At 44.0% G+C, this 26,639-nt stretch overlaps 1 protein-coding gene across 1 annotated transcript in view; it reads right to left on the reverse strand.

The window, feature by feature from the left end:
- The window catches only part of HIC2 (HIC ZBTB transcriptional repressor 2), a 71,879-nt gene extending 60,713 nt beyond the window's left edge, over window positions 1-11,166 (reverse strand). The window contains exon 1 of the mRNA XM_051785840.1: window positions 10,868-11,166. The gene's annotated coding sequence lies outside the window, so the exon portion shown is untranslated. The remainder of the gene's footprint in view (window positions 1-10,867) is intronic.
- Between the last annotated feature and the right edge of the window lie 15,473 nt (window positions 11,167-26,639).

Consider the following 26,639-nt stretch of genomic DNA (forward strand, 5'->3'; position numbering starts at 1 on the left):
CTCCCTTGCCCGCTGCTACCTCCTGCCAGGCTGCAGAAACACGGGGAACAGCCTACTGAATTCATCTGGTGAAGGTTAGCATCCCTTCCCTGCGCTCAGGGGAGCGGGAGGAGCTGAGAACAGCTACCACTTCCAGCCCCTTTGATTCCCTGCTCCAGCCCAAGTGCAGGTTCAGACGTGTCCCAGCCACACCTCTCCCCACTTTGGGCCAAGGCCATGCCAGCTCTACACACCTGTTGGAGGCTTCCCCACATTTTAAGGGAATCCCCAGAAGGGGATTTGCAGGTGCTCTGCTCCCTTCAAAGAGTTCAGGCAACAAATCAGCCTGGGAAATTGGACCCACAGCACTCGATGTGGCCCTCTGACCTTTTCCGAAATGTTCTCAGCCCACCAGGCTGGCAGGAGCTGAGAGTTTTGAAAGAAGCACGTGCTTTTAAAATCCAGTTGAATTTTTGCTAGGGAAACTTTACAAAGGCATCATTAGGGTATCCACAGGAGTTTTGCAATTTTAGGTTGCACGTGATTACAGCAAATAAACAGGTGTGCAAGTCAGGGTCGGAAGCGGGCTTCTACTTAAAGCCCACCTCACCAGGCACTTGGAAAATAAATAAACCCCCCAAGCAGTTCTGTTTTACCCAACAGCTCTAAGGCTCCAGCCCCACTCGTAGGGCTGGATTGTGCAAGCTCTTACTCCAGCAGTCACACTGGGTTCAAGCAAAGTGCCTGAGTAAGCATTTGCAGAATCTGACCCCCCCAGCCAGTTATCTATATGGCACCTATTTGTGCCTTGCATTGCAAGCTCTTTAGCCAGGGACATGGGCTGGGAGTATATTGTCTGCTGCAATGTGCTTTATCTCCATTTATAGCATTAAATCTAATTTTTGGTGCCAAGTACAGCATTACCCTTACAATGACATCTATTAAAGACAGTTTTCCCTGAAGACTCTGGTCTGACCAACAACCAGTTTGCACTGTTCATTTTTTTTATTTTACTGCAAAACCACCATGTTCATACTACTTCTCCACTTCTTTAATTTCAAGTATTTTCTTAAAAAACAGTATGACAGGCACTGAACTACAGAAATCCCACATCCTGGCATTACACTGACTTCACTTGAGATGCTGCCATCCTTCCTTCCCTGAAGATTTAAAAAACTGGAAACTTAAAACAAATTTCAAGCAGCAAACTTGACTGGTTAGTCTCCAGTAATGTGTAAGTTTAGCAGAGGCAGACTTGCTTTCCCCATGCCATCAGCAGCATTCCTGATGGGCACCCAGCCCCAGCCCCCCTCCCAAGGCACAGAAGAGGAGGGGTGGGACAGCAGCATGGCACAGCATGGAGCAGTTCTTATGGAAAAAAAATCTGCAAGTTCCCCTGAAATGCTGCGTCCTGCATGCCTCAAAGGACAGCTGCTACCTTCTCACTTACAAAAACGTGACCCCAGCCAGTCAATCTACAGCACTAATGCTGTCAGATACCCTCCCACTCATCACTTTTGATGGTCAAAGCCATTGTAATGAAGAAGCTTCCCCTCCACCTCAGAAGGGGATGTGCTTTGCTTTTGCTCCAGGAAGGTTTAGGGAGGGTGCTTTAGGTTTTTGAGGTTTTGGTGAAGGTACAACCCAAGCTGTTTTAGATAAACACAGAGGTAGCATGAGTCCATGTGTAACCACAGAGGAAGCAAGCACAAATAGGCAAATGTTCTGAATAATGGCAGTCGATGCACAGAGAAACTTGCTTGGACTCACCTGGACTCCTTTCCCCCTTTCTTGTCCAACCAGTTACTGGATGGGGCACATCCCAGGCCTCTGGCATATGGTATTAGATGCTCTGGGCATTAGAAGATAACTACTGATAAGTCTTTTGAAATGGTACAGCTGGTGTCATGTAGCCCAAGTCCCTGTTCATAAGAACTCTCAAAATTTGGAAGGGAGAGGGCGATTTTATTTCCTATAAGTGAAAGAGAGAAGCTGAAGTGCTTCATCAGTTATTTGTGTATACTGGGAGAGGAAGCTGGTTTGTTGGGCTGTGGCCATGGCTTCTGTTCTGTTAGGGAAGAACCCGTGGGCAGCTTTCGGCAAGTCATATAAACATCTCAGAAAAGGTTACATGAAGATGCCAGAGACACAGCTGTAAGTCACCAATTACTAATTATGAAAGCATTTTGAGATCTTTGGCTGGAAGGGATCTCTTTTCTGGATAGGCAGATATTTTAATTCCATACTCCAGTGATCACTGTTCCAACAGGACCCTTAAAATATTTTTTCTTCCATGACTATCCTTGTTGCTAGTTACACCTCCATGCAGCTTTTAAAAAACTGCACGATTTCCAGTACTACAGCTCTATCAAATATACTACTTTTCTCTGCTTTTGGTTCCACTTACAAAGACATTGAATTATTAGTACAGCATTCAGCTTGAAATCCTCCTGCACGATTAACAGGGTGAAATATTATACAATGGGAACTACTACTGTTATTTACTGTTCATTAAATGCTAATGGAAATTCAGCCCATCTTCAAAATATCCTGGCCTTACACAGGCAGAGGTAGAGAGGTACCGACAGATTAAATGATTTTTCCAGATTCAAACAATAAATCAGTGGCAAGAAAATTCTCATACTCAACTCTTTGTTTTAGGCACCAAAATAGAGACTGTCAGAGTGAAGCTGATGGTCCTCTGTCCACACTCAGGTCACTCTTTCCCTCGCTCAGGAGCTGAGGAATATCAGTTCGGCAATTAAACCCATCACTTACAAGTAGCAACCAGAAACTGGGAGACCCAGCCTGACTGGAATAAGCCAGCTGACTGCAGCTACTGAAAAGAGGTCCACACTTGGGGAAATACTCAAGACATTCCTTCTCCAAGGCACCACCCATAATAACAGGCCAACAGTCTCAAACACCTCTGCATCTTGGATGGATACGCAGAACCGCATACATTAAACTGCTTTTCTTGGAGCTCATTTCAGAATGCTGCCAGCTTGTAAACAGCAGAGTCAGTTTTGCTGCCAACACAATTTTTACCTAGAGCAAACGGAAGTGCTTTTCCAAGAATTTCCAAGACTGTTGCGTCACGCTGAGCACTGGCATTGCACCACACAACCCGGGGAGGGAAGACACAAATACAAGCTGCTGCTCGGCACACCCTGAGAAGGATTATTTAGAGGTGTTTCTTTATTTCCAGGAAGAGACTCTCAGTGCAAAACAGACCTTCCAAAAAGTCCCAGTGTTCACTGCAGGGGAGTACAGTCTCGTTAATACTTTCAGTGCTGTAGCAAAAAGTGAATAATTTTTAGAGCCGGCACGTTTCAATTTTCGTTACGCTTTTGAAAGCCTTGTTTGATAAAGTACAGTGGGGACTAAGAAATGTAGCATTTCTGAAGGACTGGAGAGCAATCTTCTCGAGGCTCCCTTCCCCACTGTGGGTTTTGCATAATCCTTTGGCAACTTTACCATTTTGAAGCTTTATTAGAATTATGTGTATGATGACAGCATTTACAGGCTGTTGCTAAGGTCAGGGTCCCATTATGCAAACTTTTAAATATGATGAGCATTTGTAAGATAAATATACAAGACAAACCAAGGACATTGTATTCTCCATACTTCAAAGATGAAGAAAACTGAAGTTGCCTAATTTCCTTCATGACCATAGCATGGAAAAATTAAATCAGGGATAGAAGCAGAGTTCCTTAGAGCACAAGCTTACTCAGAAGAATTAAATGTGGGCAAACATTCAACCACTGCACCAATTCATAAAAGTAAGTGCTTATAACCAAGTTTTCTGGGTAAAAGTTTTCAAGTCGTAATTTACATGACTTTTAAAACACACTCAGCCAAACAACGGTCTGCTGACATCTGAAGAATTACACTATGACTCTCACTCTCAAGCCAAAATTCCCATTATTGAGCATTTTGGTGCTATGGTTTTGGATATGTACACTTCATAGATGTGGACACAGATTTATAGTTTTTAGTGGATTCCCTGCCATCTACAACTTTGTTAGATATTTTCTCTGCCTAGAAGGACATCCATGTTTTAATTTGAAGACTGGGCATAATCATGTCGCTAATATCACGTTACCAAAGAACATTCGAACTGCCTAGGAAAGAACAAAGAGTTTTTTCAAGGATTTGAGAAGTTTAAGCAAAAAGTTCCACATGAGGACCGTTCTGGATACTTTGTAAAGGTAAACAGAAACTAGGAATAAAAAAGCATCCTTCCAGGAGTAGGGGAAATAAAAACAGCCCAAGTTTAAGTCTCACTATACGCTGGCATAATTTCAAACCTTCTTTTAAATGGTCTTGTTTAAGTCAGTCTTCAGTTGTATGCCTTTGCTAGTAAAGTTTTGAGGAAAATCAGTCCCTAAACAGAGAAAGCCACTGCTTTCTTGTTTCATCCACTCTGGGCAGTTCACTAAACAATCGTATCAGGAGCCTCCTGTAAAGGGACAGAGAGGCTGGTTTTTTCAGTTTTAGTTCAATAACCAGTTCTTTCAGACTGCAGAAAGCAATTGAGATTTGAGGAGAGGCAGAAGGACAGGAAAGCCTACTGCCCTCCAAATCAAAACTAGGTGTTAGAGACTAGTATCTGCTAGTTCCAAACTCAGAAAAGAGCAACATAACTAAAAAATAATCTGTTCCCTTTTGCTCTAAGAACACTTCCTTTGCTTTGCATTTAAATTGGAGCTGAATAAAAATCATAGAATAAGTCACATAGGAAGGGACCTCAGGAGGTCATCAGGAAGTATTTTGATAAGAAAGTATTTTCTAAATATTTTTATTTAACACTTCCAAATATTCAGGTTTAGTATTAAATTAAATTTAATGCTATATAAGGAGTCGTTTGAGTCACTTCTCAGAAACAAAAACACAGTAAATTACTTTTGGTTTTGATTTGCATGTTAGATCATAGCCTGAATGTGTTAAACCCTGCTTAAGAGAAAATAACATCAAATTTACTTTAAAGTTATTTTTAGTTGTGCATCAACATGTTTTAATAGGTACAAACCAGTGAAATCCAGTCTTTCTGCTGGAGAGTAACTACCACATAGACAAACAAGTAAGCTTTAAAATAAGGTTTCTTGTCGGCTGATTTCAATTCTCAGTTAAAACTGGCAACGCAAATTACTTTATTCTGTTCTTTATCGAACAAGAGAAAAGATTTCCAAACTGTCAAACTGGCTGGTGGCATCTTCACAGCAGATGGGAATGCAGTAAGAGCAGTCCTACACGGCAGTGCCTTTATGTGACTCCTGGAAAACTGAATCCACTCACTGAATGGTTCTTTATACAGCGAGAAATGAGCACACATTTAGGGGAAGGAATCTGCTGTACACCCGTGTCATCTTAAACCAGTCCAGGAATGAATGGGACTAGCCCAACATGAAGAGCAGAGTCAGGTTGTTTACCATGAGGCCTCTCCCCAGTCAGTCCATCTTGTATCCCTCTTTAAACCCATGGCAAAAGACTGATTTGAAGACAATTTTATCGTGCACAGTGTTTGATTCAGTGGGGGAAGGGAGTGGATAGAGCAAACTGATATATTATGGAAAACCATCCCCTTTTCCCTTACCCAGGGGACTGAAGGACAGCGAATGCCTCAGGCCAGTGTACTGACATGAAATGCTTACCACCTCCCATCCAGAACCTGGGCAAGGACAACACTGGCAAGTTTTTCCATCCAGTATCTACAGCTGGAAGATCAAGAGGGGATTGTTCCTAGATCCTGCATAGATCTCTCAGAACAGAAGCAAGAAGTTCACGCTGTTTTCAGGGCTATTCTTACTGTGAGAGTTCCCTGATGACAGTTTTAAGCAACAAACTAACTCCTTGCACTTCTCTAAACAATTCTTATTGCCAGCTGAAGGCTCAGACCCTTCCTCTCCCAGCTTAGCTGTCAGTGCATGTGTCTTCTGACTTTCTGCAGCCAAGCTCAGCAGTTTGTCTTTTTTCTGTTACAAAGAGAGCAAGTGAAGGAAGCTTCCCACAACAGGTCCATTTCCGAACGCCTGCTTGAGGTTTTCAGTTTAAAAGATCACTTTTTAGCCCCTTCAAATCCCCAGAGTGCACATCCGAAAATGTGATATAATACAGATGTAATCCTGGATAAAGTACATTCCCCAGCCCTTTCCATTAAGTAAAATCAGTAACCAGAATCCCTGTTTAGGATTTGTGATTACAAGGATCACCCTCCACCCTGCCCTGGTCAAACAATACGGGCTCCAGAAAGCATGAGAGCTGTCATTTCAATAACGCAAAACCCCGTCGCTTCCACTCCAGAACAGCTGACTTGAAGTGCATGCTAGGCTGTGCTTATTAACAAAATGAGAAATCTGATATATAGAAAGAAAACACTATGTGAGGATTAATCCTGGATTGCAGTTTGTGGCCAGCACTGGGCCGTCATCCAAACACAGATGAAAAAGAACAAAATTTCTCCCACCTGTCACTTACAGCAGGTACAGCTATTGCAATGTTGTAGTCTTCTCCTTTACAGCTATTGTAACAACTCATTTTGTACCAGCTTAAAATTCAGGATTAACCTCACTGTTTCATTTCTTCCTTGTTTTGTGGGAGCCAGCACTGGAGGGTGAATTTTCTTTCCAGGAATTACAAACAAGAAGCGTGAGTAACTTACAAGTTTGGACAGCTAGCACAATACACGTACACTCCAAGGAAAGAAACCCAGCTTAAAACTGGCATCCTGTTGGAACCTGGAGATGCTAACTGAACAAGAAAATAGGACTCTCAGGAACATCTTTTTAACATTGTTTCTGCTGCTTTTGGGAGAAGTAAGCACACTGTCACTGCTGATTAAAAGAGACCTGAGCAAACCAAATGCAGTTTCTTCACCAATGAGCTACTGCACAGCAGAGCGAAATCCCTATTGCAATGCATTGTCCTTGCTCCTGATACTACAGCAAGACAAAAACCAATTTAAGCAGCCCTAGTGGCTCAATCACTGGTAGTGTGATCATCACCAAACCAAAGGAGAAGTCATCTTTATTTTTTAAAATATATTCTCCTGCTTACGGTTGGGTCGACGCTCAGTTGTTGCAATCCCACAGCTGAGCCCTGTTAATTTTTCTCCAAGCCCAGCAGGGAAGGCATGTCCGCTGATGCTGAAATGGTCCCTTCCCATTGAGCTTCGCCTGTCACAATACAGCCAATATAATGGCTATGTCACAAATGTGATTTTGCTTTCTCCCACTCCAACACCACATTTGCTGCAGCACTGAAATGCTGCTTTGTGGCAACGTTCTTCCCTGGCTGTTGTCAGAAGCTGCAGTTTCATTCGTACACTTTATCAGTCAGATTTGGTTTGGGGATGGGAAACTTGGGTTTCTGTAGAGAAAACACAACAACCCCATCCTACCAACACCTCTGCCTGTCAACCCACGATATGTTCATCAGGCTGGATGAGAGGTTAAATGCTGCAGTCAGCACAAACAGGAGTTCTGATATGAAGGCAAATGCACCTCGGTTTTCAAACATTACCCCATTTCCCTACATCTATCATCAAAGAAGGCAGCAGGAGCTCAAAGAATAGCCACGTGCTATTTTCTGCAAGGTCAAAGGAATGTACAACATACAGTTTATGTTTGACAGTTCTTAATTACTATGGACTGTAAAGATGCTGGAAAATGGGAACTCTCACTGAAAGATCTGCTGTTCACAACTTCCAATTTCATACTGTGACCACCAATTTTGGGCTGCGGTGGCTGTTTTACAGAGTTTAAATCCATAACACAGCCAAACTGCTTAGCATTAGGTTGTGTTCTAGTTATTTTAAACAACTAAACAAAATAAACTGAACATGTACCCTCCTGGAATCAGGCCTCTCATCTTCTCTTTCTCTCCTCTCTCTCCCCACCCCTTGTCACACATCGGCTTCTGCCAAACAATTCAGCACTGACACTACAGCACATCACGTGATACCAAGTGCTTCAAGCATCTTGCAATACTTATTACTATCTACACATCCATAAGTCATTCCGCCCAGCGACGTATGTGAATACTAACGTGAGCTATTTCTTTATGTATTAAAGATTTAGAGCTCTCCCGGATCCTTGGAAGAAGCTTTTCCACCAAACACTGAAAAATCATGCCTTTTATGTACGTGCGTCTCATCTGCATTTCACATAGATTAGGAAGCACGACATAGGGAAAACCTGCCGTATCCTCGGATTCTCCCATTCCTTCTTCTTACAATCCTGTGGCCACACAAGTCTGTCGTGATTAAGCAATGGATTTTAGACACCGGAGAACAAGGCACTTACAGGGGGTGTCCTTTCCCGTGTTAGAATGGAAAGTAACAAATGTAAGAGGTTGCTTATTCTTAATGCTGATCTCCTCCAGAGCTAAAATGATATGTCAGTAGCAGGTGGCAAGTTTGAAGACACCCCCACTCCTCCTTTTTTTTTTTTTTTAATAAATATAACAAAGGGCACACAGATTTGACCTAATGGGTCAACCATCAAAAGTTAAACTGATTTAAATAATTAGACCTAGAATGTCAGGCACCACTGCAAATAATTGCTCCTAATGCTTTTAGGATTAGATTGCTAATGAAAAGGCGCAAAAAGGAGGCCACTTGCAGTTGTGGAAATAAGTCAATTTTCTTTCCATATGTCATTTTCCCCATGTAGATTTGCTGTGAAATCCTAAGGAGTCATTTACAGCTTTCTCTCCAGAGCCACTGTAGTATATTACAATAGTTCTGAGTCATAAAAAATAGTAATAAGTCATCTTGAAATATTAGTTGTTTATACACTGTATTTATCAGGCACAGCAAACATCTGCTCATAGTTCTGACATTTTCCAATGAAAGTGACTATTGCATATTGTTTTCCCCTTTAATTTGTGGAAAAACATGGGAGCTATTCAAATATAAACAGCATTCCGCAACAAATTTAAACCAGTTTTGGTCAAAGGACAGTTCATTAGCAGAATGTAATTCTGATGCTCTTAACTGGTTTCTGGCTGTTCTCTCAGATTTATTCTAACAGCAGAGTAACATCCTGGGTGATTTCGGTAACCGTCTGCTAAAACACTTGGTTCCATAGATAATTCATTAATTCTCTGTAAAGGTGTATACACCCCCGCCCCACTCGCAGATACTAACGCCAAGTTACCCGCCAACGGAAGCGCCGAGGCCACTCGAGTTCTCCAAGGCTGCGGACTTGGCAGCAGAAAGTTTCGAGTGCCCGGCCCCGGGTGTACATCCGCGCTCCGCGGGGCCGGGCGCGGTGTCCGGCGGGCGCGGATCCCCCGGGAGGAGCGCGGCTGGCGGCCCCGATAACGGGGGGCGCGCCGAGAGCCGCCCGCCGCCGCCGTGCCCACTTCCACCTGGGACCCGGCCAAGCAGAAGTCAATAATTGACTTCCCCGCCGGCTCTCGCCCCGTATCGAAGGGGCCGGGCGCGGGCTGGGCGCTGCGGGCACCGCGGGGCTCCCCGGGCCGCGCACCGCGCAGGGGGCCGGCACGCTGCCTCCCCCGCCCCCACTCCCCCGCCGGCTTGGCTTTGCTTTTAAATGCAACCAGAAAAAAACACAAAAAGCCCGGCTCCCCCCGCCGCCGAGCTGGCACCGGCACCGGCGCGCCGGGGGATGCAGAGCCCGGTCCGGCTCCGCGGCGCCGCGCACCCGGACCGGGCAGCCGCGGGCAGCCACCAGCCCTCCCGCTTCCCTCAATTGCGATGCCGAGCGCCTCGGCAGCAATGTTGCCAGCCTGGACGTACAATTTAATTTTTTATTTTTTTTTCAAACGGGGTGGACAGCTCTGCGCTGGCCGGCGCGGCCGGGGAACGCGCATTTCCTGCGGGGCACAAAGCCGGCGGGCAGGGTCTGGGAGGGTGCGCGATCCTGCTCCGTCCATTGCGTCCGAGATGGGGACGTAACAAAAGCCAGAGACCCGCAGCGACGGGCAGAGCGAGCGGAGCCGGCGGGTCTTTCCCTCCGCGATCCCGAGCGACCGAGGGGGGCGGCGGGGAAGGGGGGAGCCAGGGCAAAAGTTCACCGCGGTCCCGGTAGGGCAGGGGGTGCTCGGTGGGGCTGGGGCCGGCGCTGGGGTTGGGGGATGCCGGCCTGGCTCGTCGCCTCGCAGCCCGGCGGATGGACCGCGGGCGAAAAGGAGGGGATGCAAGTCCCGGGAGCCCCCTTCCTGCCCTCTCCTCCACAATGCGGCCAGATCCCCGGCACAAACACGCCCCCCGGCACCCCGGGGCTCCGCTCTCTCCTTTCGGGGAAAAAATAAAATAAAATAAAATACGGCTCACTTGCAGGGGCGAGTGGGGATGGGGAGCGGGCGGCTGCTCCGGGGCTGCCTGCGCTCCCCGCCGCTCAGCCCCACGCCGGCCGGCCCCGGCGGGCAGCAGCTGCGGCCCCCCGCCCCGACCCCACCGCCGGCGGGGAAGGGGCAGCGCGCACCCATGCACACACACACACACAAATGGCACGGGAGGAGGGGGAAAGTTTCCAGCCGCTTCAACCAAATAACCAGCATTTGCAACCCCCAGACAGGCACGGTGGCGGGCACAGCGATGCACGCCCCGGCCCCCAAAGCAACGGGGCAGCGCGCCGGGAGAGCGAGGGCAGGGGGCCGGGGCACGGACAGAGGGGGGCACGGGGAGAGGAGCGATCTCGGGATTTTTTCAATGGAAGTACCGCCGGTGCCGGGCACGGCTGATGCGGGGCAGGGAACAAGGGGATACCCCCGCCACCCCGGCGACTCTCCCGAGCGGACCCGTGCAGATGGGCAAAGCACCGGGGCTGCGAATAAAGAGCGGGGGAGCGGGGCTGGGCTGCACCGCGGAGCCCGGCAGCGCCCGGCCGCCCCGCGGGACCCGCGCCCCGCGCCGCGTTACCTTCTTATTGCATCTGGAGCAGCAGCTTTTCTTCCCCTTTCCCTCTCCTCCTCTCCCTCTCCTGTCCTCTCGGTTTATACCAGCCTGTTCCTCATCTCACAGCCTTCCTCCCAGCGCCATCTTGCAAGCTTGTGACGTTGGGAGCCGCTCACCCCTGACCCACATTTGAATAGAAGCCAAAATGAAAAAAGAAGAGGAGAGAGAGAGGGAGAGAGAGGAGAGAAAGAGGGGGAAGAAGAAGAAAGAGCGGAACAAGGATAGGCAGGGAAAGCAGCAGCTAAGCAATTGCTGTGCCAGTGTGGAACAGCATCGGCTCCGCTCCCTTGCCAGCTAGTTTAGTAATAAGCAATTTCCTGCTGTTGCAATAAATGTTGCCGCGACGGGGCTGGGAAAGGGACAGGGAGCGGGGTAATTCCCACCGAGGGACCAGGGCTTCCCCCACCCCGAGCCGCCCCCCCTTCCCTGCCACCCACACCCCGAAACCCAGCCTGGAGCCCGACCACTGCTCCCGGCAACCCAAATACTGCTGCTCCCTCCCAGGTTCTGAGCAATGAAAAAGGTATTTGTTACGATTATTTCTCCCATCACTGATGAACTCTCAAGTGTGTGTTAGGAGAAATAATACAGATTACAGCTTGTACATGTATTGGAATCTGAAATGAGCCTTATATACAAATTTATGGAACATCCTCATGTGTAGCACTATTTGCATATTAGCTTTTTGTCACTCCTGTCTATGTGTTAAGGACTGTCACTGCATTTTGCACCATCCAGGACACAGATACAGACGTGGCCTTTGCACCCACAAAATCCGTAGAATCTGAAGTTTTGTTTTGTGCATTTTTTTTAGTTATTTACCTATTGGAAGTGTATCGGGGGGAAAAGTTATTTGTGTTTTGCATCCCTGGTCCTGCAAGATTTCCATGCATGCTTAACTTGAAGAACATCAGTAATCACACTGAGCAAGAAGGGCCATTCGGATGCTTGCACTAAACATGTGCCCAGCCTGCAAACTCAACCTATTATTTTGTAAAATGTTAAGTAAATTGATATCATCTTAATCTTACTGACTGTTGCCACAAAGTACAACTCTGCAGAAATCTGAATTATACCTTTGTAGCACTTTCTTCCTTCAGTAGCTAATTAATCTGTAATAACAGGAGCAATGCATATAAACATTTTTATTGTAATCATGCACAGGAATAAATCCACTATCCCATGTAAGAATCACTGTATTAGCTGCAAGTGTGAGATGATATTTTCTTTCCTTCTGTACCCTGACAGCCACCCATAACCAAAACTCTCTGTAGCCTGAGCAAGGTGATTCATTAGTGAAGCTGAGCCTACATTTAACACGTGCCTAATAATTCCCTAATAGCCACATCGCCAGCGACTCTCTCGGCCACTTCCTGTGCAGATCCCTGCAGTTTGCATGCACTTCAGCTGGATCCCAGCTGCAGCCTAAGCTCTCTGTCCCCGATAATAAAGATATTTTCTAGTTGCTCATCCAGAGTTCAAAGTTTTTGCAGGAGATGGTTTCTTCAGCCTTACCAAAGTGGCTTGAGGAGCAAATAAAGATAAGGCAAATCACAGCAGCCATATCAGAAGGGTCTGGACTGGTGGTTTGTTCGCAGTACACCCAATAAAGAGCAGAACACTTTAACAGTGGTGAGAACAGCAAACCTGACTGTCAGCACAAGACCCAGTGAAGTAGATAAGGATCAATTCAAGACTCTTCCCCCACCAGGAAAGTTAATTTAAGATTGGTGGTGCTGCCCTTAACTGTATTTTAAAGCTAAGTGGCCTTGCAAATAGCCAGGGAGGTGTAGGTAGCCATTTGCTTCACGCTGTGCCAGAGGAATTGGTAGGCAAATACACAGAAGTCCTTGCACTGTGTTATCTAAACAGGGACAAAATGCATCACAGAGTTTTTTCAGGCAAGTTTAGACATTTGGGTTTAGAAAGACGTGCTTTTGTCAATCTTTATGTGGCATCTCAAGACCTCAACAATGCCACCATCTGCCCCCATCTTCCTTCCGCTGAAGCTTCCCACCCCACAACAGTCTGTGTGCCCCTGCCAGTTCACAGACCAACATCTTAGTTCAAACCTGCTTTCATCAGACATTTGAACAAAGGTGCCAGGTTTTTCACAGGAATGGCTTGAGGCACAAGCATTTCAGCCTGTCTGCCAACTTTGCTAGGCAGGTGTTAACTTTTAAGAGTGAAGGGAGGGAAGAAGGTTGGGAAGATGGGGAGAAACATCCTAAAATGCCACCACAAGATTTAGTCTCAAAAGCTTTACTTGTATTTGAATCTTCTCTAGGTTTGGAGATGATCAGTTCAACATCCCTAAGGAAAGTGAGAGATAGACACATTTGCAGTGGTGAGGAGACCAAAAAAAAGATATACATTAGCTGTCTGGCACCTAGAAATGATATGGTATGATGCAGCACTGCATCCAGCTTTATATAGGGGTGATAATTATAAGGTTGAAAAAGAATTAATGAGAAAGTTAGACCTGGCTCTGTCACTCGAACCATGGACATCTGTGGAGAATCTGATGAGCCAAGGAGAAGTATGGCCACACCTACCTGGAAAACATCTACAGGCACGCAAGGCAGATACCACGATACCTGTAATGTCTCCAAGCAACCACAGCCAGGGAACTTGCCATCCAAACAGAGGGTACACCCTCAAGTTCCAAGAAATCACACCCACTGTGGGCACATCTGGCACTGGGTGAAACGTGCCCATGTGTGTGAAAAGCAAACATGTTGCTCAGGTGCAGAGAGCAGCGTTCTCAGGTGAAAGGCTGGACTAGGAGGGTAATGGTGGCACTCTGCTTACAGACACTGGCACAGTGAGTGTGTTCTGAAGGATGGTTTGGGCTTGTGGATACTTTAAAGAAAGAGGCTCTTCTATTTCCAGCCTGATACTTGTCATTAACTTTGTTTTCTAATTTTGTTTGACTGTGGGGTTTTTAGCACTTCTATTGAAAGGAGCACCAAGAGGATGGCAGCAGTGGATTGTGCTCTGCAGACACAAATGAAAGCTTCAAATTCCTCCTCACTGTGTTGATGCAACACATAAAATACTGTTCAAAACTATTGTTGAATGTAACACGTCCAAGGCAGCTATGACCAACAGATTTTTGTGCTAACAGTATACAAAGAATTCAGAACAAGCAGATTTCACACCATCTTTATATATTTGCCCTTAATATCTATTCACAAACAGCTCTGTAAAGCTGCTTTCAAGTAGAAAAGTTTAATGAATTGTATCCCCCCCACAAATAAATTGTTTGTAAAATATTTAGAATCAGGTCAGTGACTTGAAACCCAGAGGGATTTCAGGGCTTCCGATTGTTTTCAGTCATTTTCAACAAACTGATGGGTTCAGAAGCAGCTCCAGCTCTTTGTAGCAGTGCTAACAGCAAGTTTATACTCAGCATAGAACAAGAAGAGGACAGAGGTAGAATTATTATAGTGGCAATCGAGTGCTGCGGGTGCAGAGTGAAGTAATTTGAGCAAAGAAAATGCCATTGCAGAAAGTAAACAGAATAAGGACCAAAGAGTGGCCATGTGCCCTTACGGCTCTTCAGTGCCACCTGCCTTCAGTCCCAGCGCTGGTGGATGGCCAGTGCCATCTAGCAGGCAAAACAGTTGTTTACAGTAGGGAACCGATGGGTGAAGCTGGGCAGAAAAGTTGAAACGAAAAGAGAAAAACTGTAATTCAAGGAACTAAGCAAAATATGCAAGGCAGAGAATGCCAGTTTAGGGCTTCAGTCTGAAAGAGAGGTGAAAGTGAGGGGTAACCAGCCTGCTCTCAAGAATAGAAAACGATTTAGCTCTAAAAATAACAACAAAAAAAATAAATTTCTTAGCAGAGGTTTGCAGTCATTGTCTCTGCAGTGGTGTAGTTCTGACAGTGCCACAAAAAATGCTGAGGGCCAGAACATTGATCTGGAAGTGAAACAGGCACCATCTAAAGCATTGCAGTGACCCAGGAAACTGTGCTTGAATGGTACCAGAACAGCTGGTGATAACTCATGAAATTAAGAAGTTATTTCACTGTCTCCCCCACCAGAAATATCCCTCTACAGTCAGACTTATGTGTCTGGAAGGTTTTTTCCAAAGGACTCGCAGGTGTCCATGGAGGACACTCCAATTTTATGCTAAAATGGGTTTGGAAAATCTTTTCTGTCTTAGCTGCAAATGTGCCATGTATGAATACACATCCTCAGTAAAGCTCCTCCATTATGTGCTGGATTAGTTGGTTCCCCCACTGCTACTTCTGGTCTTTTGATTGACCTCTGTGTAATGATACCTGAATTTCTCATATCTGTTCCTGGTTTTACCAATTCAAAACTTGATAGTGCACAAATTCTACAAGTAATTTTTCCACAGCTGAAAAGGAAAAGAAAATAGTTTAAGAGACTCGTATATAATCAAGGAAAATCAGAAACTGTAAATGTAATTTGAATCCTTAGTATCAAAAATAGCCACGAAGGTACCCAATTCAGAGCTAGTTTTATGCTGTGCCTGGTCACAGGTTCCCTCAGCTCTGCATTGGTTTGCCTTGTGAGGCTTCTGTTCCAAATAATGGGGTTAGAACCCAATTAAAAAAAAAAAAAACAAACACAACAGAAGGTAACAGTTTCAAAAATTAGGTTAGTGGTTTAGTGCCTGTACAAGGTACTATTTTGTCCACTCTGCTTCTGTTGTGTTCTTTCTGATAGAAAGTTTTCATTTCCTTGGAAGAGAAGAAACATACAATATTTTTATTGCTACAAGCTGAAGCTTTTTGCTAGAAATTCTGGCATAGGCTGGGCTGAGGCAATGGGGTTTGTGACTCTAAATCATATAAAACCATTGCTTCCATTATAACAAGATCTTTGATTTCTGTTGGCCTGTGAATTTAATTGCAAATATGTTTACTCTGTACCTGTCTACAAAACATCTGTATTTAACTATGTCTACCCTGTTGGTTAATATAGTCTGTGCAATGGCATCATTGCAATGGACTGTGGGAGAGCAATAAAAGTAAGGAAAGCAAGTGATGAACAAACCCACTACCTATGTGTGCTCAGAATAGAGAGAGATTTGCTGAAAATAACTCTCAAATAGATGTCAGAAGGAAATTAAATCAAAAATCAAACATTTCTTCAGCCATTTAAATTAACAGGGAACAAGAAAAGAACTGGTGCTACTATGAATTGTGTGGACAAGGAAAAGATTAAAAATACTTTTGTACCCAAAATCTAAATGAAAGCTTTGCCATAACTTTAAGAGGAACAATGGAGTTGAAGAAAGGAGCAAAACCAGCATGATTAGTTGGGAAGAAAATGGAAAATATCACAATAAAAGTGAAAGCAAATAAAAAAAAAAAAAAGCTTAACATTTTCAAGCATGGGAGACCAGGTAATTTTCATCCCAGAATTCCAAAAGAACAAGTACCAGATTGATAGCAACCATTTGAAATAAGTTTTTTATTTGGAGGTTGTTCTTGCATGATTTGGAAATAGTAGATATAATACTTTTATATTAAAAATTATTGGAAAGTTGTCTCAGTAGCGACTGAGCTCATTGATCTTGAGACTGTCTCAGACTTTCAGAAGAGTTTTGAAGGAAAATATATTTAACCAGAAAAAAAAAAAGAGAGAGCAAAAGACAAGATAAACAGGATAAAATGCAACCACAACACTGATTTTACCGAGTATCCTGGACTATATCTTTGCAGAGATAACTGATTTTCTAAGCAAGGGGAAATGTAGTAGATCTAATCTATATGGATTTTAGTCAAGCATTTGATATGATGCCACATGGGAAGTTATTCATTAAGATGGAGAAGATGGGGATTAGTATAAGAGCAGTAAAATGCATGAGGAATTGTCTGAAGGAGAGGTGCCAGTAGATTTCTATTGGGATAGAGATTTCTAGTGATTCAAGACTGAACTTGTTTAATATTCACTCTAATGATCTCTTGTCATTTAAGCTGGAGAGTAATAACGAAATGTTCTGATGAAACAGTCAAGAGGCACCATCATTAACAGCATCAGAGTGTTGCAGCTGGTGAGCTGGAAGACAGTGAAAGCAAAGGAAATGGGATGTAATTCCCTACAAAAGCAAACACACATTTGGATGCACTTCACCACTAACCATTGAAAATTGGGTGTCTCTATGCAGAAGGATGAAGAAAAGTAGGTTCTCTTTAAGGAATAAAACTGACTACAACAACAGAAAAAATAGGAGACAAATGTCCACGTTAGTTAGTCAGTGAGTGACTGTGAACCATCAGTACCTGAGGCAGGGACAGAAATGACAAATGTGATCCTAGACAAGATTCTTCCAGCAGCAATAGGAAGGCACTGCTGACATTACACAAGGCACTGCTGGACCATTGTGTCTGTTGTGCAGGATCTCACCACAGGTGTTAGGACAGATATAAGTCTTCCAGGACATCCAGTGTAATCCTGAGACATGAGTTTTCCAACACGAGCAGAGAGCTGAAAACTGCAGCTTTATAGACAGATGCTGACTCGTGGGTGTGAGGGATGGACCTTGCAGGTAGTGGTGGGAATTTCTGAAGTGCCAGGATGTCCTCCAGTCTTATGTTTCTGATGTTACAGTTAGGAAAGTATTGGTCATCAAAAACGTGTATGTGTTTTTGACCAGCTTTTTCTTGGTCCCGTTTTTATTTTGGTTTCTTGTTTACATGGAAGTACATATATGTGTGTGTACACACACATCCATCCATAAATACATATTGAAGTGAAGCTTTGCTTCTATTTGTTATTGGGCAACATAGAGAAACTGAGCTGTATTTTGTATTGTCTTTCATAACCTCCAGAGCCAGCCTGTATTTGTTAATATGCTGCATTTCTGAGTATTTCTGGTGGTGACTTTCAAGTTACAGATAATCTAAAAATCTCTTCTTGTCCTCACATTAGGCAAAAATGATAGGAAAAAACCCCACCACATTCAGCTGTACATAAAATCTTTTTTCTTTCTTCATGTATATGTACTTGGGGTGGCAGTGTGTATAGTATGCATAAGTAATTAATGTTGCAAGCTGGAAGAATGAATTATTGTCAGATGGAGGTAAAGCATGCAATATGGTCAAGTAAGCAGTTCCAATAATAGCTGTGCTTAGAGAAGCAAAATGTAATAGAGGGCAAACTCTACAGGTTGCCAGATTGGTGTCAATGTGGAGCTTTGTTGCCAGTTGGTGACCAGGGGACAGCAGAAGGATTGGTTTTAGCTGAATGCTTTTAAGCTTACATGTTACCACACGTAATGAGATTGCTGCTCAAGCAGTGGCACTTAGACAAAGGCCATATGTAATTTTAGCTTGATTTAGTCAGTGGAGGTCCAACTAAAAGCCACATTTTCTTCCCTCCCTAACTTGACATTTTCTCAGTGAGTTACAGCTAGGTGAATATGAGCCATGTCCTGTTGTTGCCAGGACAGTTAGATCAGGGTGACATGTGCTTTTCCAACTGGGAATTAGCCGAAAAAAATGGAACTGTATTAGAGCAATTGGGCTATGCAAGCTCCCCAAAGCTGGCACTGCCCAGGATAAAGTACAAACCAAGAGAGTACTCTGGTTTTGTCCAGGTCACAGCAGTGTTTTTGATGGATGTGGTAGAGAAGATACAAAATACAAGGACAACAAAAAGGCTCTTTTCCATCCGAAGTAGACAGCAGAATACTGGATATGTTGTAGCCCAGCTGAAGGCTGCCCTTTAAAGCTAACAGCCATGCAAATACCACTTTTTATATTGAATAAGAGAAAGAAACTACAGTGCCCTTGATTACATAGGTGTGTTTTAACTGAGTATCAGTGACCTCAGAATCAGTGTCACACACACAGGCACATACACAACACACATGCACGTGCTCAGGGTGCCTCCCCTGCCTACCTCTACCCAAACAGGCAGAGTCCAATTTCAGACTGCCCGGAATACAAAGCAGATAAAGACTGGCATGGAAGAGCCCACGGGCAGCTTGGCAGCCTCTGTAGTTACTGGTATCAAAGGTCACTGAATGATAAAAAAATAAATATGTTCCAGTGCCAGCAGGGCATTGGTGATCCAAGATAAAAGTTTCTCTACCGCCAGAGATACATTTCTTGTTTGGTACCTACATGGACTTTATTTACTGTGATTTTTCATGATTTCATGAAAATACATGGAGGATCTGCTTCAGAGGCCAGACCCTCTCACTCTATCATACACTGTGCTGCTTTCATGGAAAGTGGCTTTTGGGTGCACCTGAGCTGCAAAGCAAAGAAATTCACTGGGTTCTCATACTTCTCATTCTGTTTACTTTTCAAAAATGGGGTTGGATTTTTCTGTCCTAAAAGCACCTTTCTGTTTGAGTCTGACTTCTCTGGTGCGGGTGTAAACCTGAAATTACTATGCTGGAGCCACTGGAATGATATGGGTGAAAGGGAGAGAGACTCCAGCCCAGTGCCTGACATTGTTAAACAAGGTTATAAACACACCATTGGTCAGTTCATATTCATCTTCTGTGATTAGTGCCAGCGGCAATGGAAAGCCTGGCCAGTCATTTCGTACCGTGTAATGCAAGGTGACTATAGTTCAGAGGACAAAGAACAAGAGATTGGGGTTTTTTCAGGGGCAGACAGAGGACTGGTTATGAATGTTTGGGGCGATTTAGTTTCATTGTTGTCTGTATCAGCACTGAGGGCTGAGTGACGCTTTCTTGCAGATCTCTAGTACCAGTTCAGGGGTTGTGCATGGGAACGAGGACCCTCTGCTGCTCCTTCCTCTTTTTTATGCTTGCATTGGTTTTTTCCTTCTGTTTCTCTGAGGGCACAAATCTCTGGCAGTGTTCTCACTTTAGCTTAAGGACAATGCAAATAAAAAGCAACACACTAGAAACCCAGAAAAAGGTGAAAATCATGGTGTTCTTCTATTGCCCCTGGGCCAGCATGCCATTTACAGCAGCTTTTAGCCTGCTCTAGCACAGGATGGTGCAGGGTCAGGCAACTGCAGATATCGACTGGGAACCCCAAAGTCATCACAGTGGCCATCTTGTACCACCCATGTGGTGTCCACAGGGTAAGGGGGTCCCTCACAGGACTCTGAGCTGAATCAAGGCAAAATATTTTCAACTTTTGCTTACCTTCTGGAGACAAATTTAATGTCCTAAGCTGTGATGCCGGTCCCACTCCTTGGTGTAAATTTGCAAACTGTGTGACATATTTCCAGGTAATAGTCTACTTATCCAAAATATGTACTAAACATCAAACTTGATGTAGAGAGCAAAACAATAGCTATCATCAACACTATTTGCTGAAAAGTATCTTTAGCTTCTCAGTAAAAATGTAGCATTTAGGAAGCTACATATTTCAGTGGCTTTACAAACACTAGAGAAGGATACAAAGCAAGAAATTTTACACTCCTAAATGTACAAACAGAGAAACAAAGGGGCAAAGATTTGTTCCAAGTGCTCAGACAACCAGAGGCCAAAGGAAAATTCTGGAGTCATGAAGGACCAGAAGTAGGTGGCTGTGAAAGAGATGAACAACACCACCACTGCCCTTTGCATCCAGCACAAACACATCTGCTGCATCGGCTACCCCAGAGGCTCCTGGAGGAAATCATTGCACCTTCATGTGTCCCAAGAGGCTGGACAGTACTCACTCTTCGGGCTGAATGAGCGGAGAGCTGGATACACAAAAGGAAAGGGACTGGAGTGGAACAGCTGGGGAATTCTGCAAGCTCTCCCCGTTCTCCTGGAACCTTCAGCAGCACATCGAAAAAGGCTCAGGATCTGCTTTGAGAACTGGGAACTTGCACAGAGGCTGAAAAACAACCTGTCATGCCTTGGGCCACAGGATTCCATGTCAGAAACTGGTTAGAGCACAAGCATTTCTGCATCCCACTCCTCTGCTTAGATGAGCAACCCACGCCTCTGTAAATCATACAGGAGGCACTGATGTTGCTGTGGCTTTGTGTGCGTGCAGTAAATCACAGAGCTGTGGGGAGGGGAGACCCATCTGCCTGCGGACTGCCGGGGGCACTGCTCGTGGGGACTGAGCTGCCACCGTGCCCTTACTTACCGTGTTTCTGAACAGGGCATCGAGTCTCCTGGTACAAAAAAAAATTACTTTTTCCTTGTCTGTTCTTAAATGTGCATTCTGGCTATCATTTAATCTGTTATGAAACACTTGTCTTAGGATAAGATCACTGAGAAAGCTGTGGCAAGACAATCCCGACAATTTCTGGATGCTGCAGATCTTTTGGCACTTATCTCTTTGATTACAGTCCTGAATATGCAATAGAAACTACATTTTCACACTCCTCTGTAGTTACTAGTTTCCTTGGTGGGTGTTCCCAGCCCCTGAAACTCCTGTTTCCTTCATTATCAAACATTCTGAAGTGCTGCTGACTGCTCTGTTCTTTATCCTCTCTGTCCCGTTCCCTTTACAGGTCCACAGCAGACTGTGTCAGCAAACAGCTTATTGCTACTCTATAAGACACTGTAAACCTTTTTGATCCCCTTGGTTCTCTATAGGGCAGCCAGGTGGTGCCCTCAGTAAGGGGTAAGGCCCTGTTTCTGACAGTGATGCTGTTTGTGCCAATGGAGTGAAATATCTCACAAGAATTGATCTAACTAAGTGTCTTCCACTTGCACTGGAACAGAGAATATTGGTTTTGTTCTCTATAACCACAAATGCTTTGAGACTTGCCTAATTGGGACACTATATCTCCTCTTCTGCAGGGATTTCAGCAATGGAAATCACCAAAGGCAATCTTGACTTAGGGCAGTTTTCTCTCCACTTTGTCCAAAAGGGCTGTGACTTTTTGGCTTTCAGAAAGTGGAAGCGTGAGCAGTGAGAGAGGTCTTGGTGACAGAGTAAGAAATGTGCTTGTTTTGTTACTGTGATTGCATGGCTGGATTTTTATTCGTCGCAGTGTCTTGCCTGGCTTTGCATAGAACGAAGTGTGAGTAGTATGGGACAAAATGCAGTGGCACTGGAGAGCCATTTTCATGATCATCTTAAAATTATAACGAACGTAGTTCATCTATTTTTTTTATTTTTCTATTAAAAACCAAGAATGGGATAAAATATTAAAGCAGGAAAAGTACTTTCTTAAGATGGGCTGATAAACTGTTAGAAGTGTGTGTATGTACATTGCTGTTGCTGCTTTTCCTGCTTTAAACAAGTGGCTATATTTTGTTTTTAATTAAGAAATAAAGGGTTTGTATGCACATGTCTACAGTGGAGACCCCCAAGTGATTCTGAGATGAGGGTGAACTGGGCTTTTTTTTGTCCAGTTGGATTGAAATTACTTACCACTTGAATAGCATCTGCAACAGTGTAAGGCACGGAAGCAATTTTTCTTTTGTAAGAAGATGAAAAAGAAATAAAAAAGGAGTCAGAGAGTAAGCAGGCTGAATGGGCCATTAGCACCAAACTCTAAAGATGTAGAAGTCAAATAGGATAGAAAGGCCCCATAAATTTTTACAACTCCTCAGAGAAAAACACTGTGATTATTAAAACATGAAACCTTGCTTTTCTAAAATGCTTAAAAGATTAATATAGAAATGTCATACTGTGGGTGCTAGAGGGATTATCCTTAATGGGAATGTTAGAAGTTATTTTAATGTAAAGCAAACATAGCCACCGAAGAAAGATCAAAAGTGGAACAAATTCAAGGCTCTTAGTTTCAGGAAAATGAAGTTTGTCAAGAAACTATTTCTACTCTGTTAATTAGAATGACCAAATTCTCCATAAATACCGTATATATATGACATAGAAAGTGGTGACCTCATCTAATTAGTCATTACCTAATCCAATCACTAGCACAAGAGCAAGGCTTAGCTCTTGTTTATGAAATTTTTTTTTCCCTTTTAGGCTTGAGAAAAAGTATATTTTTGCTAGTTGCATATTTTTGTGAGATCATGTGCATGTGCCCAAACAGCTTTGATGCTAATCCACCATCAACGGCCAGGGGAAGGTCGGTCACATGGTGCAGTGGCAAATGCTCCTGGAGTTTGTGGTCTTTTCCATGCAAGAGCAAATTTTTGTTTTCTTTTCAGTCTAGCATTGTTACTTTTTTTTAATGTAAACTGACCACAGAGCAACACACTGCTTTGGTCTCTATGTAAGCCTTTGAAGTCTAAATCAAAACTTCAGTGTTGCTAATTTAGAGCAAGAAATGTAATATTTTCTTTGCTGTTCAGGACAGCACTTAATTTGCTGTCTGTCCTTGTTTGGCCAGTGCTGCCATCAAACACCTGATTCCGTTAGACCCCCGTTAGCAGCGCCAGACTATCAATTCCAGGAGCAGTAATTGCTTTACAAATTGTGCCGCTGTCGACTTGTTTTTTCCACCAACGTGAGGCACAAAACCACACTACACCATGGGCAGTGCTCACACATTGCTGTCCTTGTTTCCCTGTAAAAGGGCTGGACTTGCAGAACACAGGTTCTTTTAACATTTATTTCTAAAAAGATCCATCATGCCAGTACTCAGCCTGAGTCTGCTGGCTTTGCTAAAAAACTTTCCCAGAAAGTAAGAAAGTGCTAAATCATTCTTCTCAGGGTGAAAATCCACTTGTTCAAACGTTTAGTGTCACAGATGACAGCCAGCTATTTCTGGGTAATAAGAATATTTTTCTTGAAAACAATTCCAAGTATTTATGGGGAAGTTTTGTTCAGCTGCCCAAACCTGAAGCCTCTTTCCCTTGTCTTATCCTGGCCACAGAAATAAACTTCACAGAAATTAATGTTATGTTTTACCTGCTTGCAGCCCTGCAAGCAGTCAGCCCAGCAGGCAGACAAGGTACCATCACCATGTGATGGTGACTAGTTACTAGTCACCAGAAATTTTGCTTCAAGGTGGAATCTGTTTTTTAAGAGCTCTGCAAGCTACCGACAGTCCTGACAGTGAGGTACTGCAGGGCCTGAGGTGTGCAGAGCTCAGTTCTGCAGACTCAGCTCATGGAAGGCAGATCCTTGAAGGAAGTAGTTGAAGTACAAGAATTTAGTTAATTGTCAGGATTTGCCAAACTCTAAGCAGTTTTTGTTGGAAGATTCTAAAATGTATCCCAGAATATCAACTGTAGACCTGGTGAAATGGGGATCAGAATTTAGAGAACCAAATACTTCATTCATAACAGAAAACAAATTTATATTAGTTATGTTCCAGAACTGTACCTAGCAACTCTTGTTAGCTTTATTTTTACTTTCTTGAAATTCTTTTTAAAAATATGAGAGTGTCGGTTGGTATTTAGCAGCTTTCCTCCGTATAGTTCTGGGAAATGCGCTAAGATAAAACGAAAGTGCCGTAATTTCCTGATGAATAATCACACTAAAATGCCAAACACATTAGTATTTCTCTCACCAGTTTGGTGCCACAACGACAAAAGCAATCCATCTATTTTTTTGTTATGAGCCATGGGCTACAAAGCACATCATACAAATGAAGTGGCTATGACACAGCGCTCAAGCTGTATATTAAGCAAGTGTGCACCATCCCTAAAACACAGGGTTGTAATTCTTGCTTCCCTGGTGTTCCTTTAATTTGCAGCCATACAGAATAGCAGAAGAAAAACATTAGTATGTTCTTCTCCCTCATTAAAATATGGTTATTTGATGATAATCTAAAATGCAGGGTTAGAGCCATCGCACAGAAGCTCAGGATTTGCAGCCTTGTCCTGCAGAGCTTGTGCTCATTCTTACACATCAGTGCTCAACCCTAAATGCACAGTTACAGGAGCAAGTTGGACAGAGAACTTGATTTACAGGGTTGTAGGATCCTACCTGTAAACATCCTCTTTCGCCACTTGCACTCAGTGCTCACCACTCATTAATTTCCTGCCTTCTCTCATCCCCACACTGTGTTTCCAAAAGAACTCATTTTCATGACTGTCTTGCTCACTGGGCACTGGGTTGACAGAGCTGAGAAAGGAAATTTTCTAGTTACAGGGTGCCAAATGCAGAGTGACAGTGCAGGCATCCCAAGCTGCTCCACTAATGAGCTGCAGGCCTGAGAAGAGGGTGGGCATGGAGGGGATGGGGTGGGGCTGTGTCTTATTCAGAAAGACTCATAATTCTGTTGAAATCAGTTCTAGCAGGGGAGCTCTAAGAGTGGCAGCCATGGAGCCTGTGTTTCACTTATCTTACCTGCTTAATCCTTGTTCAACCTGCTGATGCTGCCAGGAAGAGAAGGTGCCATCTGTCCTTGGTGGTTTTAGTGTCATTTCATAAAGCAACTCAAAATCTGTAGAATGAAAATATCTGGTCACTTCCAAACTGAACATTTCAATGTTTAATATATAAACCCACCTTGTATGAAGGTACCTGGTATCTCACACCCATTTCTGCACTGAGCCTCAACAGCCATGGCAATGAATCTTCTTGAAACTGGAGCACAACACGCTGAGGTGTGTGTTGTATGTCTCTCACCCTGATGGTGTTGATCTACTTCATTTTTTTTCTGGTGTCTTCTGATTTTCTTTGATCTTAGCATGACAGCCAAGAACTGGGTGTGCAGGTGCCACTTAATGACAAAAGAAGGGCTTCATTGTATCCTTTTAGTATCCAGCAGCTCAGGAACTTGGATACAGGAGCAAGATAAGCTGGTGACCAGGCTGGGGTACCTGCTAGACCAGAGCTGAGCGTAACAGCCGGGAGACTCAGAAAACTATTTTTCATGTATTAATAGCAGTAGAGGACACTGGCAGTGTTTTCTAAATGCTCTTTTTACAATTCCTTGAAAAAGTAACCCAGCAAGAAGTTGTATGACACAAGTGATGAAGCACTGAAGAAACAGTGAGTCTCTTGCTGCACGGAGAGTCCTGAGCAGAACACCAGGTTGGCAGGTCTCACCAAGGTCACTGGAGATACACGGGTGGGAAGTGGTGTAACCATTTGGGAAATCAGGCATAACATGTACTAGAAACTCTCTTAAGCTGGGAGTTATCTAAAGCAATTGAGCTTTTGCAGCACTTTCCATGTGGGACAATACAGTTTATAGTGTGGAAAAATTAGGGACTGGCTCTTCCTTGCAGATAAGTGACTTGTGTTTCTGTTTACGCCTGCAGAGAGGGATCAGAGTTACCAATTCAGGTGACTGGTATCTTTCAGCCAAAGCAAGGATACGAAAAGAACAATAAAGAACTGGCCCCTGAAATTCCCAGTTTAGTTTGTGAACTGTGCAGATCTTGGCCACACATATCCTCTGCTCACACCAGCTTTGCACTTGGAAAAATTACTTCTTCATAAAAGAGTTTCATTCTGCAAGTGTAGGCAAGTAAGTGGCAGTGTGTTGGTGTGTGAGGGAAAGGGATGCAGTGAGACACCATTTTGGGTTTGATCTGACAGCGGCAACAAAATGGGAGTCACTTGGACGGTGCTCCATCAATCCATCAGGTACATATTCACTAGGGACACACTGGACCTGAAGGACTATTTTAAAGAATTGAAATTAGATGCAATTTCTCAGCAATTGTGTACACCCCAAATACCACCTGCTGGAACTGAACCTCATGGAATGGCCATTGCTGCTTTAGAAACACACATGGCTGTGCTCCGCCTGCTTGACACGCAAAAACTGGCACACTGGTGTACTTTAAGTGTGGGAAGAGGATCTGTTCCACCAGCAGGTTCCTGCAGGGTCTGTGCACAGCACACAGTCAGTGTGTGGTGATCAGAGCATTCACTAGCAGAGTGCATGCAGTGAGAATGAAATGCATTTTAGGACCATCCCTTTCTATTAAAGCTGTAGCACACT

Source organism: Manacus candei, unplaced genomic scaffold (assembly GCF_025592945.1).
Source record: "Manacus candei isolate 608988 ecotype Guabito, Panama unplaced genomic scaffold, ASM2559294v1 h1tg000020l, whole genome shotgun sequence".
Classification (NCBI taxonomy): domain Eukaryota; kingdom Metazoa; phylum Chordata; class Aves; order Passeriformes; family Pipridae; genus Manacus; species Manacus candei.